The sequence below is a fragment of the Coturnix japonica genome, chromosome 2, assembly GCF_054131305.1.
Source record: "Coturnix japonica strain WE chromosome 2, WE-NBRP24, whole genome shotgun sequence".
NCBI classification, from domain to species: domain Eukaryota; kingdom Metazoa; phylum Chordata; class Aves; order Galliformes; family Phasianidae; genus Coturnix; species Coturnix japonica.
In genome coordinates, this window is record NC_140664.1 from 67,736,701 (window position 1) to 67,755,403 (window position 18,703).

General features: G+C 47.9%; 2 long non-coding RNA genes across 2 annotated transcripts; one reads left to right on the forward strand and one right to left on the reverse strand.

Moving 5' to 3' along the window:
* Nucleotides 1–1,477: 1,477 nt before the first annotated feature.
* On the reverse strand, nucleotides 1,478–6,678 carry LOC146761905 (uncharacterized). The gene is made up of 3 exons (XR_014942703.1): nucleotides 5,628–6,678; nucleotides 5,093–5,202; nucleotides 1,478–2,172 (listed from the first exon to the last, which is right to left on the reverse strand). It is a non-coding gene; the product is annotated as an uncharacterized LOC146761905 (long non-coding RNA).
* Nucleotides 6,679–11,581: 4,903 nt separating this feature from the next.
* LOC146761906 (uncharacterized) lies at nucleotides 11,582–13,263 on the forward strand. The gene is made up of 4 exons (XR_014943715.1): nucleotides 11,582–11,757; nucleotides 11,875–11,937; nucleotides 12,190–12,863; nucleotides 13,199–13,263. It is a non-coding gene; the product is annotated as an uncharacterized LOC146761906 (long non-coding RNA).
* The last annotated feature ends 5,440 nt before the right edge of the window (nucleotides 13,264–18,703 follow it).

Sequence of the window (18,703 nt, forward strand, 5' to 3'; positions counted from 1 at the left end):
TAGAGTTAGGCTAGTATGGTTAGGTTGTGGGTGGACTTGATGATCCTTAATGCCTTTTCCAACCTGAGCAATTCTACGATTCTATGAGATTTAACACCACAGTCCTTGTGGCAGCTGTGATGGAACTTGCAGTGTCTCTGGCTTCCCCACAATCACTTTCTCCAGGCAGATTCTTAGGCCCTGCAACTTCTTGAAAACCAAGTACACACCTCTGTCCAGTTTCCGCACCAGCTCCTGCAGTGACATCTCTGACAGCTTGCTCCTCAAAGGAAAAACCAAGCAGGTGGTTGAGTCACCACCCCTGCATGTGTTTAAGAACCATTTAGATGTGGTGCTCAGGGATGTGATTTGGCAGCAGGTTGTCAGGTTTAGGGTACGTTTGGTCAGGTTATGGTTGGACTTGACCATCTTTAAGGTCTTTTCCAACCTGAGCAATTCTATGACTCTGTGATCCCTATCAAAGCTGACCTTCTGCAATATCTAAAATCACTCTGATTCAGCAAAATGTTACTCTCTGCATCCTTCTGCCTTCCAAGGCTAAGTACAGAAGCCTATCTGCCAACCAGTAGTCTTTGCTGGGCTGGTTGCTGAAATTACCCACCAACAATGAAGAGCCAACAATACAAAGAGAAGTACACCAGCTGAATTAGTCACACTTAAGACTACCAGATGCTACTAAGATCTAAACTACCTGAGCCGCCACGGGAACACTTCTTCAAGCTACACTATCATCTACTGCAGCTAGGAATTATGCTCTGTGTTCCTAAGCCTATTTCTTCAGCTGATTGGAAAGAATGCTTTAATCAGCAGCACAATATCTAAGAGCTCTGTGTTCCAGTTACGTGTAGTAAAACTCGCTCTTAACAGAGACATCTTGAACTATTCTGGAAGCCACCCATTGGTTCCTGTCGACAGGAAAGATCAAATGAAATCCAACAAGCCTGCACTCTCAGCCTGTGCTTTCAAGTCACATGACAGGATCCACTAAAGTGGGATGCGAGAATGACACGAGTCCTCCGGCAGTCAGAAGCTTCATTTTAAAAATAACCACATTTCTCTGAGGCTGTAACAGCAAGTGAAATGGGCTCCCCCCCACGCCCCTGCTCACACAAGTAACCTGCTGCTGGTCGGGGTCCTGATTGGCAGGGAGCTGCAAAAAGTGCTGCCCCACACCAATCCGAGGCTGCCTTCATCAGCACAGGGCAGCACTAAGCCCAGCACCAGGCAGGGCAACTTGCACAGCACACACAAGGCTGTGGCTGGCTCAGCTTCCATGCCGCTGTGCCTGCAGTCCCACTGACCCCATGCTGCAGCGGGCGCTGTGTCATCACAAGACTGAGTGACGACAGAGGCATATTCCCTGTGGGCTCTGCCCCATAAATGCCATCACACAACCTGGTACTCTGACGTTTACATGGGTTAATACCTTAGGAGCCCTCTCTTCAAAGAGCTAATTCTACAAGTCTGAGTCCCACAAAGGGTGGGCGACGATGACAATCAGCAGTGTGGAAGATACCCTATCCTAAGCACGATTGTTTCCCTAAGACGTTCAAATTAGTGCTGCACAACCCTACTTAATTTTCTGTATTCATCTCTGTATTGACCTCACGTGGGTCAAAATAACACAGTGAGCACCTGCAACGAGTCTAGACCGAGAAAAACTTTTGATGGAGGGAGCAAAGAGGTCAAGACAAGATGATGCAGTGCGATGCATTCAAAGCAGCTGGCCAAGCAAAAGCTATGTGCATGCATTTCCAAGCTGAGCACGCACCTGGAGTTGGGACACTATCACTCATTGTCAGAAAAGAATTCCTGAGTACCCTCCTAAAGAAAGCTATACACCGGCATGACTAGAGTCTGTTTACATTAATTAGCCCTCTTTACATTTTAATATGCACCATTTACTACTCCAAAGTTGCACATCCCTTTGCCTTTCCACCTGAAGGGCTTTGAAAAAGTCTCTGAAATAGAAATTCCATGACTGCTGTAATACACTTGAGCAGGTACCTGGACTTCCATCCTGAGACATCCAATGCCTTTTACGGAAATAAAGAATACTCAAGGACTTACCCCACTAAATTCACACTCAGTTTTACACCACTGGTTTTTGGTCTGATAGGCAGGAGGCAGCAAAAGGCAGCTATTCAGCAATCCCAGGAAGTCAGCTGGGCTCTAGGGAGACAAGAAGGGCAGTAAGGTGACAAACAACCATTGCCATTCATCCTTCTTCACAGATCTTAACATTGTTATTTCCTCCTCTCCTTCACACTCTCCCTTTGTCCAGAGGCCAGCAAGTCCTCTCTGATGGCCTGAACTGCTCAGCAAAATGGAAATCAGACAAACTGTTCTCTACTCTGGGAGAGTTCCAAATCTTTTAATCTGGGGCGAAACACAGGTGCTTCACAATATTTTTCCAACCCTTAAAACCACTATCTTTCTTTATGTGTGTATTACCCATCTTTACGTTTATCAACAAACCAAGAGACATTCCTCCTTATTTCTCCTATCTCTTGGCCACTACTTTGTCCTCCTCCATAACAATCAAACACTACTGGCATATTCATTATCCTTTCTATTCTTAAAATAACAAGTACTTCTACTTGAGGGTTTTGGTTTTTATCTTCATTTCCCCATGCAATTCATTTGAAAATTAGTGATGGACAAACCTCAAGCTTTTGAGAGGTTTGAGCTGGTTATGAGAAGCATCCAGAAGCTCAGAGGCTTAGCCAAAGCTAATCTGGACATTTCCAAAACAAAAAGCTCCACACAGAGGCACAGAAACCTGGTGGCTCAGGACTCCTACCACCACTTGGCTCGCCTCTCTCAACACTGCTCCCTCACCAAACATCCAGGACTGGTTTTTATCCCGTCCTTGCCAAGGAGAACACAAGATACTCAAGCACACCTTGTTCCATATATACTCTGCAAAGCTATAAACACGTTTTTAAGTCCTACAGGAAACAGAGAAACTTAAAACATATGCCTGAGGCCCCTGTTAAGCAGTAACTGTTTGCTGAATTTGGGCTCACAATAGGATTCCAACTTATCACATCCAAAGCCTTAATGTCCCTCCCAAAAAGCAGCTACTTCATCAAACACAGAAGAAGGAAGGTCGCAGCAACATACACCACACACCAGCCATGCTCATAAGGACAGGTAACTCTTCTGTGACAGATTCATCAAAACCTTACTGGATTAGCCTTGCTATCACCTGCAACTAGTTCTAAACACTGTTTTGAGGGGTCAGTTCCCAAACTCTGCCAAAAGGCCACATACCATCATGAGATCAGGTACACCTGAGGCAACCACACCACTAAGGCTCCTCTGCTAAACTGAAGCAGTCCCCACTGATGGTTAAGAAAAAAAATAAAAATAAAAAAATGCCCAGTTCCAAACACAAACACTTCTCTCAGTATCCCAACACCTCTGCCTTGTCCATCACTGGCCAGCAGGACTAAAGTCAAAGCAGTGCAAACCACAATCCCAGTGAAGTAGCTGGAAGCTCTGTTTCATCTTCTCACAAGGTTAGCAGATCAGAGATCAACGAATGCAGGCTAAGCACAAGTTGCTCACAGAGAACAGGGGCTCTGCTATCACCAGCACCTGCTACATATCAAGAAGGAATGTGTGCTGCGGCATTCATTTTCCTTGACACAACTAGGAGTTCCCCATGACTGTCAGCACTGGAAGGAAAGCAGGCTGAAGAAAAACACAGCTAAATCCAGACAGGACAGAAAAGCAGGGAGAACAAAGGACGTTTTTTTGGTTTTGTTTTTTTTGTTTTTTTTGTTTGTTTGTTTTGGTTGTTGTTTGTTTGTTTGTTTGTTTAAAAAAAGGACAACACGTAAAAAAATCAGGATGGATATAATTTGAAAACTCTTTTCATGTGGCCTGGCATCTAAGGGCAAACTGAAGACTACACAGAACACCAACAGAAAAAGAGAGAACTAACAGCCTAGGGAAGTGCCACAGAGAAACTGGGAAGCGACCAAGTCTCTGCTCAGATAACAACTGCTGTGTGAGATAGAAAGCTGATGGTGATATCTTCTGCCAATGAGGAGGATAAGGGTGAGGAAGGATGCCATCTGCAGCACAGGCACACACACCAGCGGTATAGCCGAGCTCAGAGCTACAATGCCAAAGTAATTAGAAGGTTTTATTTAACAGCTCTGTAAGGGACGATTCAACTACTTCAAGCTCCAGCAAGCTGCTAGTGACTGATTAAACCAAGACTTCTCAGCGACCTCAAAAGCTGACAGCCTTTCAAAAAATAAACTGATTGTATGCTTTTTGAGATGGTTTGTTCAATCTACAGAAATTAATCCAGCAGGCAGCCCAATGGTCAAATTCTGGGCTACCAGTAGAGCTATTTCATGAGCATTAGGAACAACCCCAGTTACAGAGCTACCACAGCACTGGCAGAAAACACACAGTCACCTAGGAGAATAGAAAAAAAAAAGAAGCAGCTTACCCTAACCTTATCTAACTCCTCTCCCAAATTTAGAATTGAAGCTATGAGTGCAAATGGCATTTAAAAATTGGGGGAAAATTCATCAGGTAATTCCAGGAAGGGCCACCCAAAAGCAAACAGCCTTTAAGCTGCAGCAGCTCAGGGCCAGGCCAGAGGTAAGAATTTTGTTTATATTGTTCATGACATAAGAAACTTTTGCCTGGTGGTAACGACAGTCCATTCCCATTGTCTCTCTGTGTTATGAATACTGCAATTGGCCTTCTGAAAGCCTCCTGGATGAATCCACCAAAAGCAAGGAAGCACCCTGCACTTACTCTGAAGACAGAAAGAATGTAAGTTTCATAGAAACAGGCACACAAGGCTTGCAACCAGACACTGTGCTCCAAATCATGACAGAGATAGGACTATCACAGTGCCAGAACATGATTTACCACTAAAGGAAACATCCGGGAGCACATTCACAACTTCAGCTCAAGCTGTAACGGCTCAGCATGTTTAGCTTTTATATCATTCAGCTGGAAAACAAGATACTCCCAAACATCAGCCAGCAAGAACTTGGATGAGCCTGCACTCTGGTTTTTATGATGACAGACATCATTACTGCCGCCTCTTACACCTTACCAGGAGATGCTTCCGTTTATTAGCCTGGACTCGATTCCTTCCACTAGCAGCTGCTCCTAAACTGACCTTGATTCATACAGCGATGCCATCGACTTCTAGCACGAGCTGACCTGAAAGACAGAGAAGAGAAAGCAGGATAGAAAGAAACAGTGACATAGTATGTTCTAAAATTCTTGAACAAGCACAAGGGACAAAACAGGAGATAAACACATCCGCAGCAACACCCCAGTTCATAAAGAAATGGAAATCCAGCCTGGCCTCAGCAGCCCTTATATATTTCTTACACATTTGATGAAGCTGACTGCAGTTTGAACCAGGAGAATTCACAGTCTCTTGCAAATGTCACCATAAAGCAGAACATGACACAGTAATAAAAAAAAAAAAAACCACAAAAAGAAAAAAAAAAGCAATACAAAGCAAAATAAAGGAAAAAGCAAGCCAAAGACCCGGGAATCAAAGTTTAGCACTGCAAAGGAAAAAAAGAGCACAGCACAGCAGAGCCAAGCACAGACGACAAAAAACAAGGAAAACGCACCTCCCTGACATGACATCTTGCCTCCTGAGCAGGTCACGGTGTCCCTCACTCAGGTGCAGGGCAGGAAGGAAGCTGAGACCCTGTTGGATCATTGCTGTGCACTCCCATCTAAAAGGTCCATATGCTCCTTGGGAAGCACAATGCCACCGGGGGAAAAGAGAAAGCAGGAACATGACATGCAGGTGGCTATCACCCAGCAGAAGGCCAGATCCTTCCATCTGTTATCCACTCCTCTTTTTAGTCCTAACAGGGCCCTGAGAATACAGAAACAGCAGTGCTTAGCAGAAGGTCTCAGGGTAGGATCAGTAGAAACTGTCAGGAGGACAACTGGCATCGCGTGGACACAAACAGGCTGTTGGTGCAAGGAAGGAAATGGCACCTGAGCATTTCACCAGACAAGTTCCCTCCTCTCTGTCTTCCTGAAAAGATAAAAGTATAAAAACTTCTTTTCCTCTGAGCAACAACTGGAAACAAGTTCAGAAAATTATTCATTCAAAGGCATTTCTAGGAGATATACAACAGAATCCTTCCCAGTTACACGAGCTTACGCTGTGGCCTTTGGAAAAAAAAGCTGCCTTTGTGGACCTGGGTCCTGAGGGCTCCTTTTCATCACCTGTTGGGCACAGCAGGAGAGCTTTTCTTGTACAAATCTGTGCCCTGTGAACCTTTCTCCATCCCAACACAAAGTCCAACCTAGAGCTGTGGTGCAGACACTGGATGCAGACCAGAGCAGTAAAAGAACAGAAGAGGGGAAAAACAGATACAGGTAAGACAATTTAAGAAGAGGAAAAGAGCAGAAAAGAAGAAAGGATACAGGTAAGAAAGAAAGAAGGACAGAAGATGGAAAGTGCAATAGATGAAAGGACTGGACATGAGCAGGAGAGGAGCAGATGCAGAGCTACATCAAGGTGTGGCTTCACTCTGTCCCTGTCCACCACTGGCGACATCCCCCACTGACAGGGATGCTGCTGCCCCAGCAGCTGATGGGGTTGTGGCCTGGGGCTGTGTTCCATGCAGAGCCTCTAAAACCTGCTACAGAACCCCAGTTCCCTGCCACTTCTCTTTTTCAGGTATCCGCACACGAGGAACAGGTGTTCCTCATGCCTTGCATGCTGGTAATTAGTGTGAGTAATTCCTGGGTGGGAATTGTGGGAAGGAAATTCAAGGTTTGGATGGAGAGGGGAGGTGGCATTTGAGGGGAATGGAATATTTTTAGGGTGTGGGAAATTGTATGGGTGGGATTTTGGAGATCAGACATGACTGTTAGGATGGGGGATATTTGGTTGGAAATATTGTTATTTCTATTACTCATTGCTTTGTATGATAAGTTATTAGATGCTTTGTGTTCCCTCTGCTGCATCTCTGCTTGCAGTCATTTGCACAGTGTCAAAGGTTCTCAGCTCTACATGCCCATCTCCAGGGTAGGATGGGGCACCACAGATGGCAGTGTTCCACAGCTCCCACCAGCAGCCCCAGCTCACCCCTCCACACCTGAGGTGTGAATGGCTGTGAGGGGAATGTCTCTGTGGAACTGCAGCTCATTCCTCCCCTCTGATGGGGGCAGAAGGCATGAGACAAAAGAGGAAGGCAGAAAGCATCTGCATTTCCCTCATGGCTCTTATTTCCAGTGTTACTGTGGGAAATGAGCTGAGCCACTGTGCCTCTCTGTTATTGCTAGCTCTACAGCTCTGCCACTGTCTTTATACTCAGGTGTTCCTGTGTGTAATGCTCCACACTTGGACCCTGCAGAGTCCAAAGGCCTCCTTGGCTGCTGTTACTCACCTGGAGATTGAGGGTGCTGGGTCTCCACTCTGTACCTGCTTCCAGGTCTCACTTGTAAGACACTGCAAGTCCACCTGGTTGGAACTGAAGTCAATAAACACAAATGTGAAAGAAATAGCAATGGATTCTTTCATTTCACAGGTTTTAATCTTCATTAAAAGACGTTCTGCTGTGGAGCACAACTGGAAGCATTTCAAATGTGCAAAAAAGGGGGAGAACCTGGTTCCTGCCCTCCCTGATCTCATCTAAGAGCTGGCTGTCTAAGAGAAAGAGTCTCTACTTGGAGATCTGCTCCATAGTAACATTTAGTGAATCCTGTTCTTCAGAAAAGTGTATTTGGGATTTTTTGTTTAGATCCGTGTTAGTTTTTTTCCAGAAATTCTGTTTCTGTTTGCTAGCTCGAGTCCTTCACCATTCTTAGGAAAATTAAAACAGAGTAAAGCAGCTGTATCAGCTCCTGCCTTTCACTACAGTTACCATTTGAGGTTATGGTTAATGGTTGAACTGGAGAGTCTGAGTGCTGCCACAAGGCCCTGGCTGTGCCGGGCCCCTTTCCAGCCTGGGCCCCAAAGCAGCCCCGACTGTGCTGGGTTCCCCTCTCACCTGGGCCCTGCAGTGGCCTCAACTGTGCCGGGTCCCTCTCCAGTCTGGGCCCTGAGCTGGCCCCAGCTGTGCCTGGTCCTCCTCCATCCTGGGCCCCAAGGCCCTGCCTCCGCCTGCACCCCCTCTGCTCCAGGCCCTGAGCTGGCCCTAACTGTGCCAGGCCCCCCTCTGGCACAGGCCCTGCCTCAAGCCCCGCCCCCTGTGGGCAGCACTGCTAGTGCCTGGTTTTTGGCTCTCTTCCCTCTTCTTTCTCTGTTCTCTTAACAAATGCATTCAGGTCCCCCAGGATGACGGGCACTGATACTGCTGCATTCTTCCTGAACAAACTTTCTGGACAGCTCAGCTTTTTCTGCAGAGCAGCATGCCTTTGGAAATGCTTGGAGTATGTAAACTAACAGCAAGAGAACACTGAGCTCTTCTGGGTCTTTCTAGGAATGGCAAACAGACAGGAGAGTGTGCCCAGCCTCGTGTGGTTGCTTGTATGCAGAAATCCCTGTCATGGTTGTCAACATCTGTGCTGTTCTGCTTTAAGGCACTAGTGTGTGACAAGAAGCCTACAGTTACCAATTTAGAGGAGGTAATTAATTGTAACAGTTCCCCTTTCTTCTTCCCTCTACACTTGGGTTTTGGCGTTCTCTTTTGCGATGTGCCAGTGTAATATCTCTGAGCCACAGAAGTGCTGCGTTTAGCAAAGCTCATAGCAACAGGCTTTGGACAACCTCAGAGCTTTGTAGATGAGGATAAGATATCCGATGATAAGAGAGAGAAAATGAATAAGATACAAGATAAGTGTTGTTTATTCCTTTTAGTCAGCACGCCATCCCTAAATCTTCCATGCTATGACTTTTATCTTAAGAGTGATGATCCCTTAACCTCACACCTTTAGCACAACACTGTCTGTGGAGATTCCCACTAGTGACAAAGTATTAGTGCTGCTTTTCTGCCTCTTTCTTTTTTGTCTGTATTTTCTGGAATGTGAGGATTTCTTTCATTGCCCAGTTCAGGAGAAGGCAGGGACGAGAGACATGAGCAAGGGCAGAATGGTTTCTCTGTTACTGAATGGAATGACAGTGTTTTCTGCATGTGGACTTGCCATAGTGCTTCTTACAAGGCCTAACAGTGGGATGAAATGTGCCCGGAAGGGGGTGTAGTTTTTTAGGAAGGCAAAAGAGAAATGCAAATAATGCTAAGGGCGGCCACGAAGATGATCAGAGGGCTGGAGCACCTTTCCTATGAGGACAGGTTGAGGGAACTGGGCTTTTTTTGCTTGGCTTCAGGGAGACCTCACTTCGGCCTTGTAGTATTTGAAGGGAGCATATAAACAGCAAGGGGGAACGGCTGTTTACGAGGGTGGATAGTGATAGGACCAGGCCAGGCAGGATGTGGCTCTGGGCAGCCTGGTCTGGTGGTTGATGACCCTGCACGCTGTAGTCCTTTTCAACCCAGGCTATTCTATGAGTCTATGACTGTACGATTGTATCAGACCTCAGGGAAGTCACGTGGAAGAGACAAGCCTTTGAAATTAAGCTTGAATCACTTTGCCCCTCATACACCTGATCACTGCCTCCCTTACTTGGCAAATGGTCTTTCTGTGGGGTGTAGATGAGGAAAGGGATAGAGGAAAATAAAGCAGCTGCTTTGTCCTAGAGCTCTTGTTTCACTGGGGTCTGGCCCTATTTTCTGAAACTAAAAGACTATGTGTGAAAGGAGGACGGGAAAGGTGCAAGGAGGTTTTCGTTTTGGTGCTGACTTCAGCCTGGTGCTTGCTGCTGGGAAAGGCACACTTGTCTCCAAGGAAGGATGCATGGGTGGAAAGTCAGTGGCCAGGGGTGAGGGATCCCCAGCCATAGAGGGCAACAGCCCAACCAAGAGCTGGTGTGATTTGCTTTTAAACTGCATTCAGTGAAGTCCTGTCCCATTGGTTCTGACATATGTCTCCCCATTCCCTTCCAGTTTGTGCAGAGGTGGCATGAAATAGAGGGCATTGCTTTCTGCCAGACTGCAGGAGCAGAAGCATTTCAGGTGCCTAAATGGTTTGCTTTCCACATTGTGGTTTAATGGGGTACATATAAAAGGAGGACTTCCATTCTTGGGGTGGATATGCACATGGGAGGCAACAGAGGGAAGACTCAATCCTGGCCAGTTCAGCCAGCAGCTGTATCCAACTGGCAGAAGCCCCACTAATTGAGGCCAGCAATGGTCCAAGGGCCTCAAGCCCAAGCCCATGAGGCCAGCACTCAACATCAGTTCCAGAGACTAAATCCACAGTCAGAGAGGTGAGCACCAGCCTCGGGGCATACAGATGTGCACCCCTATTCCTTCCCACTATCTCCCCTGGGACTCCACTGAGCACTATGAGGCCACATTAGTCTTGACTGGTTTTTAATAAAAATTGCAAAACCATGACAGCTGCACAAGAGTCACCTTCACTTCCCTGTTGTTTGACTTCAGATCACCCCATGGGCTGACCCTGGCGTTGGTTTCCTTAAATTCGGATCTAGAAGGTGTCCACTTCCTCCCATTATGATGAAAGCGCAGAAGTCATGCGAGCATTGCTGAGGTCACAATGGTTGGCACGGTGGGAAGAGCATGTGTCCCACAGGTGGTGAGCAGAGCTGGTGCTCTGGCGAGCGTGCTGCACGCGGAGACTGAGCTCTGTGCATTTCGTGGAACAGATCACCCTGGCAGAGCCTGTCCGAAGGACTGCTGTGCTGTGTTGGTGAGCTGAGCGCAGCTTACGCTGAACAGGCCCAACAGGTGAGCTGGGTTTGGTGCTGGCTGGCTGCTGGGAGGTGTCTCTACAGACATGAAATGCTAGGCCGGGGAGAAGTCCCCAGCTCCAGCAGTGCCCCTCCACATGGCTGTTCCCAGGGGAAAGAGGTTCTTGTGGAGATTCCAACCCGTGTTTTGGTGAGGATGATGAAACACCATTCAAAAGGAAACAGAGCGCAACTTGTGCCTCACTACCACACGGATGGCTGGGTGCAGAGCTCCTGAGGAGATGGAGAAGAGCACTTGCTGACACAAGCCACGGCAGTCAGACACAAGCTGCAGCTAGCGTTGGGACGTTCTTGCAGCCAGCTGATTCCCAGACCTTTCCCTCCACAAGAGACTCAATTGCATGGCAGAACAAAGCTGGGAATATACTTCTCCCTCATGACTTTTCTCTTGTGGATGATTTCTGCAGGGTTCCTGTTTGAAGGGAGATTTGGAGGATCGAGGCAGTCTTAGGAAGAGTGAAGCCAGCTCTTTCCAAGAGCAGGGAAAGTTCCTGTGGAGAGAGCTTGTGAGAGAACTTGTGCTTCCTCTGATACTTGAGCCATCATGTCTCAGCAAGGAGACAAGTGCGGACCGAATGCCTGCTCTGTGAGCGGAAAGGTATGGCTGGGTTCCTTTGGCTTGACTTTTCTTCTTTGTTCTCATTTGTAAGGGGAAGGAGTGGAACAGGGGGAGCCCTGCTGGTCCTTTGGGACCTCAGTAAGCGGTTGTATCCTGAGCTCACTGCTGACAGCCTGGGCTAATGGCACGGTCAGGGCTCAGGCTGTATTTTCCCTTAGTGATCAGTGATGTCTCAGCGCTCTGATATCCCATCTCTGGCACGATCTGGAAGCTCTCAGCTGCCCGTTCCGACCTGAGTTTCTTCCTTTCTCTCTTCAGAGGCGGCGCAGCTGCCAGACATCCAGCTGCACCTTTCAGCGCGCAGAGGGACGCAATGGGGATGGACCGTCCTTACTGCCACGCAAAAGTGAGTTTCTCTTCTGTCTGTAAAACAGGGTCTTTCTTTAGTGGGGGGTGGACACGGGCTAACAGGACAATACTGCTACTGTCATCTGTGAAATCAACACACGATCTCTTGTTTTAGGGACAGAGCCCGTGCGTCCATGCAATGGTGCTGGGCAAGGTGGGAAACGGAAAGCCCATGCAGGTAAGAACCTCTTGTGAGCTGTGGTGTGGGTACCTGCCCCTAAATAGGGCTGCATGAAGGGGTGCATGTGTGATGGAAGAGTGAAGAAAGTCCACTGCAGATCTGTGCTGACTGCAGAAATGGCACCATGCTGTAGCAGCAAAAAGGAAAATGGTAGGAACTACACTTGGAGAGTTGAAGTTGGTGGTTGGCTGTGCTCAAATCTTCCCCCCAAGAGATGCTCTTCAAGTATTTCTTGTTTCTTTCTGCCAGAAGATGACGCAAGCGGCCTTCCAGCAAAGCGCAGCCTTGCGGCAGGTCTGGGGAGGACTGCAGCCTGTGACGTGGCACCCAAGAGAGGTACAGAGGCACAACAGGCATCGGGGTTTGATTTGATGTCGTTCTAGTCAGGCTTTCTGTCTGTTCTTTCCTGGGAGTGTTGTTGCTGCATGTTGCTTGAGGTCTTTGTCCCTGGGATTTACAATTACATTCCCTGTCCAGATTTGAAATGTAAACCCACAATTCACCTAAGATCTGCTGCTGTGAACACTCAAGATGAGATTTCCTAGTATTGTGGGCCATTCTGCAGACTGAAAGTAGCCTTGGGCTCCCTTGAAGTCTAACTGCTTCTCCTTTCTTGATTATAACAGATGTAAAATGTGAGCCAAATGGAATGATCTACGTGAAAGCAGTGCAGGAAGTGCTTTCTGGGAGAGATCATGTCCAGGCTGGAGGGCTTCCAGTAACAGCAGGTCCCAGCTCAGGGAGAAGACCTTCCCTGGCTGTGTGCCCCTGCTCTGTCTCCAAGACTCTCGCTGGAGGGAAACGCAAGGGCTTGGACGAAGAGCAACAGGCAGCAGCGCAGTTGCCTGCTAACAAAAGAGCCAGGGGCCAGAGCACAGGCAGTGTGCCGGCCCCAACCCCACCACGGAGCTCCAAGCAAAGAGGTAAGAAGGTGCTGAGGCACCGTCCCGGTGAAGTGCTGTCCTTATCAAACACACTGAGTTTGCTTAGGGCTTGCTTTACCTTTTCCTTCTCTGTGGAGGGGAAAAGAGTTGAAGGCTACAAAGTCCAAAGGCAGCGAGGTGCCAGAATACCTAAACGCATCTCTTTCCATTAACTTCACTATGCTCTTCTGTATTTCCCCCTGGAAATGTTACTCACTGAGAGGCTTCCTAGTCCCATTTGCTTTGTGTTTGGACTGCCATTTGTTTTCTCGGCACCCATGTTTCTGCAGCTTTGCTGTTGACAAAATGAATTCATTGGTATTCTTGCTTTCCAGCAAGAAGACAACAACAAAAAGAAAGGAAAAGGGAAATGAGAAAGGCTTCTTTGAGAGCTGCACGGGCAGAGGTGAGTCCTTGGTGAACACAGACACGCATTCTCTTTTTGGTCTCAGTGCTTACATCTGTCAGACATAAAAGAGATGGCAAAATCCTGAGAGAAGCGATGGAATAGAAAAATTTTGTGTTTGAGGAAATGACACTGTCAGTGAGAGCTGCCATGGGGAGCTTGGACGCCTTCCTCTGGCTTGAGAACAATGTGGTTGGTAACAGCCAGAAGGTTTTGCTGTGATAAAGAAGCTTGCCATGTTGGGCACTGCAACCTTTGAAACGACCTTTCCATGACAGAGCATGAATCTTACCATAGACAACGTGTCATGGGAAGTAGTGTCAGTGACCTGAATGAAAGGAATGTGCTGTTCCGCACGGGGTCATTCTGGAAGTTTACTGGTCAGGCTTTCTTCATGAGATCTCCCTAGATTGTTTCTGTCCTACTTCTACGCTTGCTTTGTTTCTTTCCAGTTCTTCGCAGAGATGAACATACTTGCGGAGATGATGCAGAAGGTGCACATGAAGGACTGAGAAGAAAAGCGTCACAAGGCAGCGTCTGCAGTGCACAGCATTTCAGTTGCAGCCCAACTCAGCATTCCATGTTTTACTACATTCTGGGATTTTTTTCTTTATTTATTTTCTTTCTTTCTTTATTTATTTTTTTTCCTTTATTGCATTCTATCAATAAACTATCATAATTACATATTCACAAAGACTGCACAGCCTGATTTGTCCAGTGGCATTCCATGAGCAGCTGCACGACATTTGGTCCAGAGTAGCATCTACACATCTTAGGTCCACTACACATCTTCGGCCCACCACAGCCCATCCCAGCACCGCTCTTCCAGGCAGTGCTCCAAGTGCTCCTGCTGTTCCTAGCACTCATAGATGTTTCCCATGGAGCTCCATGGCACACAGAACCTGGCCCCCGCACACAGCTGTACAACCCCACTCCATTGCACAGCCCTGCACACAAACATGGGCAGCTCCTCTCTTGCACACAGCCACATGCCTGCTCATACTTGTATGACCCCAGCCATTTGAATAACACTGTGCACACACATTGATGTGCAACCCTGTCCTTCTGTCTACCCATGTGCATGGACATCTATGTGTGCCACCATGCCTCCTTTGCACACCCAGGTGCCCACACAACATTCCGTGCCCTTGTACTGATACTTGCTGCTACTCCTTCCCAGGCTGAAGATTCTGCACTTGCTTTTGTTAAACCACATCACATTTATTGGTGCCCAGCTCTCCAGTCTGTCCAGGTCTTGCTGAATGGCAGCACAGACTTCAGGTGTGCCAGCCATTCCTCCCAGCTTTGTATCATAGGCGTACTTACAGAGCATGGACACTATCCCCTCCTCAAGGTCATCTGTGAAGATACTGAACAAGATCAGACACAGCACCAAGCCCTGTGGAACACTGCAGACCACAGGTCTCCAAATGGACTCTGTGCTGTGATGCCATTATAGAAGGCTGCAGGGTTGGTTGAGCATGACTTTTCCTCGGTGAATCCAAGCTGAATACTGCTGATAAACTTCTTCCTTTCCAATTGCTCGCAGAAGGCATCCAGACCAAGCTGTTCCAGCACCTTTCCAGGGACAGAGGTGAAACTGACTGCCGTGCAGTTTACCAGATCCTCCTCCTGCTCCTTTCTGAAGACTGCAGTGTCACAGGCTCTCCTCCAGCTTTCAGGCACTTCTCCAAGACCTGTCAAAGATGACAGAGTTTGGCAATTACCTCTGCCAGCTCCCTCCGCACATGTGGATGCATCCCATCAGAGTCTATTGATTTGTGCACACTGATCCCACCCAGATGCTCCCAGATCACCCCCTCCTCACCCAGAGGAAAGCTCTCCATTTCCCAGGCTTTCTCTCTTCCCTCCAGGGTCCAGGAGTCCCAAGGGGCAGTCTTTGAAGTGAAAACCAAAGTAAAGAAGGCGTTCAGCATCTCCACAATCTCAGCATCACCCATTTCCAGGACACCCCCCATCCCTATTTCCTACCTTTAGGGATGAACCAATCCTGAGCTCCAAAGAAGCGCTATTTAAATACTGCCCAGCTCTCATGGCTAGGAATGGATTTCAAATAAGACTCATAGTCATAATGTGGTGTTGAGTGACCTGCAGTAAGCATTGTTACTGCTAGAAATGACCTGCAGTCTCAAGGAAAGTTAAACAAACCCATGCTAGGTATTACACTGAATCGCATCAGTGCAAAGGGCTTTATGACAGATTGCTTTTGTGTCAGCATCTATCAGATATCAGATGGATCCCTTGTCTCATTTCCCACTTTGTTAGGAATTTGGAAGCACCGTGGAGGAGCTACATGCAAATCACAGTCAGTTTGACTAAATGGGGTGACAGAAGAGATGGTGTCACTGTGCAGGGAGCACCAGAAAGCCAGGATGACTTGAAAAAACTCTGAACACAATTGTGAAGTGTAACAGATCCAAGAACTGATATCAGTCACAACCCACAGCTACAACAAACCATATAGATGTTCTGCTTCTGCCTTTGTAGCTCTACGGACAGACAGACCGTACAAATGTGTGGTGCTCACGGGTACGTCTCAGAAAACCAGTGGTGGAGGAGCACATTTGGCTGCAACATCCATCCTGCTTCCCTCGAGATGTCGGTCTCCAGCAGGTGGCGCTGTGATGCAACTTTTGCCACCGGAGGAACTTTTTCCTGGGTGCTTTACTTTAATGTGCTCCAAGTGATCAGTGCTATTCCAAGAGACTGAGAGAGATTTCTCATCAGGAAATTAAGGACTGGTTAGATTGGTTCCCTTGATCCACAGTCTTTGCACCATTCAGTGCACTGCAGAACTAATGAATGGCTGCATGAAGTAGATGCAGTGAAAGCTAAATTACAGCTTTAGATGGAAAAGAATGGGAGTAGCTGCTGTCCCCAAAGTCGTGGCCCTTATTCAAGTGCATGAGCCCTTTTCTCCTTTAATAACAGAGGCTTCCCAGATGCTGAAGCCTATGTGATCTGAAACGACCTGGTAGTCGAGCAGTAGTCATTTTGAGATGCTAGATTCCTTGGTTTGAAAGGATTGATACATTGTGAAAGGTTCACATTTTGTCCTGTTGCATTTCATAGAGGATCCTCCTTGGGGAAGGAGCAGTGATGCTTAACTGAACTGACATAGGGCTGGGAACTGATTTCTCTGCAGGTGGAGGTAAGGCTTCCTGCAGTGCTTTTCTCTTTGTTAGAATTAATTGCCCATCCAGAAGTCACTGTCTGCTTCTGTTCTGTAGCAATAACTGACCAAAGTATCAGACAGTTCAGACAAAACATACCTCTAAGTGCTAGACATAATGTGGACTGCAAACATACAGCATGCTTTCTGTCACTCTGTCTCCTTAGTTGCAGACTGTGGTCTCTGGGGTATTACTGATGGGCAGGCAGGTGTTCATTCTCTGTGCATCCCACCACTGATGTATGGCCATCTGCCTCTGGCTGTGGTGCTGGCAGCAATGTGCAGCAACAGGGCAAAATCTCCAGAGAGCCCTCTCCATCCGCAGAGCTGCGAGCCAGTTAACTCCCTGCTTGCCAGTTAACTCCCTGCTTGCCAGTCCCTGTGACCAAGTCACAAGCCTGGAAATCAAAATACATACTGTCTGCCACTCAACTTCAAATGTGTTGAGCTTGAATCGCCCAGCAGAGACCTCACCTCACAAAATCCCCCCTGAGTGCCACCAGCCAAGCAGGACAGTGAAGAGGCACATGCACAGAGCTCTGAGTCCATCTACTGCTGACTTTGGCCAAAAATGAGGCAGGCACTCTGGACACTGGCAAGGTAGGCCTGCTGGTTCCTCCCAGCAAATGAAATGACAGATCCCTCCTGGCTGAGTCCCACAGCTTCTTTTCAGCATCCAGGTCACGGGGACAGGAGCCCAAGTGGCTCTCTGCTCGAGTGAGGATGCCAGTCAGGAAGTCAGCCATTGCATCTGAGGCAAGATGAAACAAACAGTCGGGTTGTGTGGCACAAAACTCTCTAAAATAATTGCAGATGGACCTCAGTGTTCACATTAAGCTGATACTGCACTGAGTTCTGTCAAATGAAAGAGAAATGTGATGGTTTCTCCCAAAGAATTGCTTGCTTCCCCAGGCAGGCGCACTGGAAGACCCAGAACACTGAACTTTATTTTAAGTACCCAAGCACGAAGCTTACTTCTCTCCTCTGCCAAGGGAACAACCACTTCAAAGCACCTCTGGAGAGATCACTCAGGTCAACCAGTACTGGCAGCAAGGTTATCACTTGTGATTTCAGCACGTGTTTGTTTGTTTCTTTGTTTAATAGGTACAAAGTGTAAAAGGAAGATTTCTGCCTTTACCTGGAAATGGTTGGGAATATTGTCATTTCTTTACTGTTTAGTATGTTAATGTGTTAAATGTTTGGTGCTCACTTGGGTACATCTCTGCCTGCAGTCATTCCTGCAGCACCAAAGGCCACCCAGACCTCCATGCTCACCTCTGGGGATGCTGGAGTGGTTGCAGTGAACCAAGAGCTGCAGCTCCTCCAGACTGAATGTCTCCAGCACCATCGTTGCTGTCAACGTCTCTGTGGCCTTGTGTTGTTCTCGGGGAAGGAGATGGTCATGTACTGTACAATGGCTGTGTTAACTGGGGGCACTGGGCAGTACTGGTGCCACTGGGAGGCTATTGAAGGACGCAGGCAGCACTGAGGTGGCTCCGGGCAGTACTGGGGGATACAGAGTTTGCACAAAGAGAGTCTAGACAATACTGGGAGGCAATGGGAGCTTACTGGGGAACTGCAAGGAGCACGAGGGGACACTGGAGAGCTCTGGACAGCACTTGTGGTGTTGGAGGACGTTCAGGCAGTACCCAGGTCGCACATATTAAGCTCATTCATTTCCTGTTCTCCAGCATCTCACCCAAGGCTTTAAACGACCCACTTTTTCCACGGGGGAGACTTTCTTTCCCCTTGGGGCTGACTTCCCCCCAACCCCAGCGCTGCTCAGCTCTCCCCTGGCTCTATGTTGATGCATTCCCACCCGGATGCTGTCAATCAGTGACACACTGGTCACAAACAGACTCACTGTGGGTCCTGAGGATGGCTGGGTGTGGCACCACTGCACGTCGCACGAGGGGAAACTGAGGCAACAGGGTGAGCCAAGCGCTGCAGGGCAGAAGTTTGGCAGGACATCACAGTGGGCACAGGGATGGCTTTTGCTCTGAGTGCTGCTGAGTCAAAGCCAAGCGTTTCTTTCCTGGAATTAAAGGCTTTCTGTCAAACTCAAAGTGTCCTCATTTCCCCCCTCATCTTCCACTTCTCCCTCTCCTTTCCTCCCCCTCCAGCTTCTGGGGGCAGACAGCTGAGGGGGTCCCACTCTGCAACCCTTTAGCCCCTTTTCTTACCCCAAATGGGGACAGGAGCAAAGGCCTCCCATGCCCCTCCCACCCTTCCCAAGCTTCT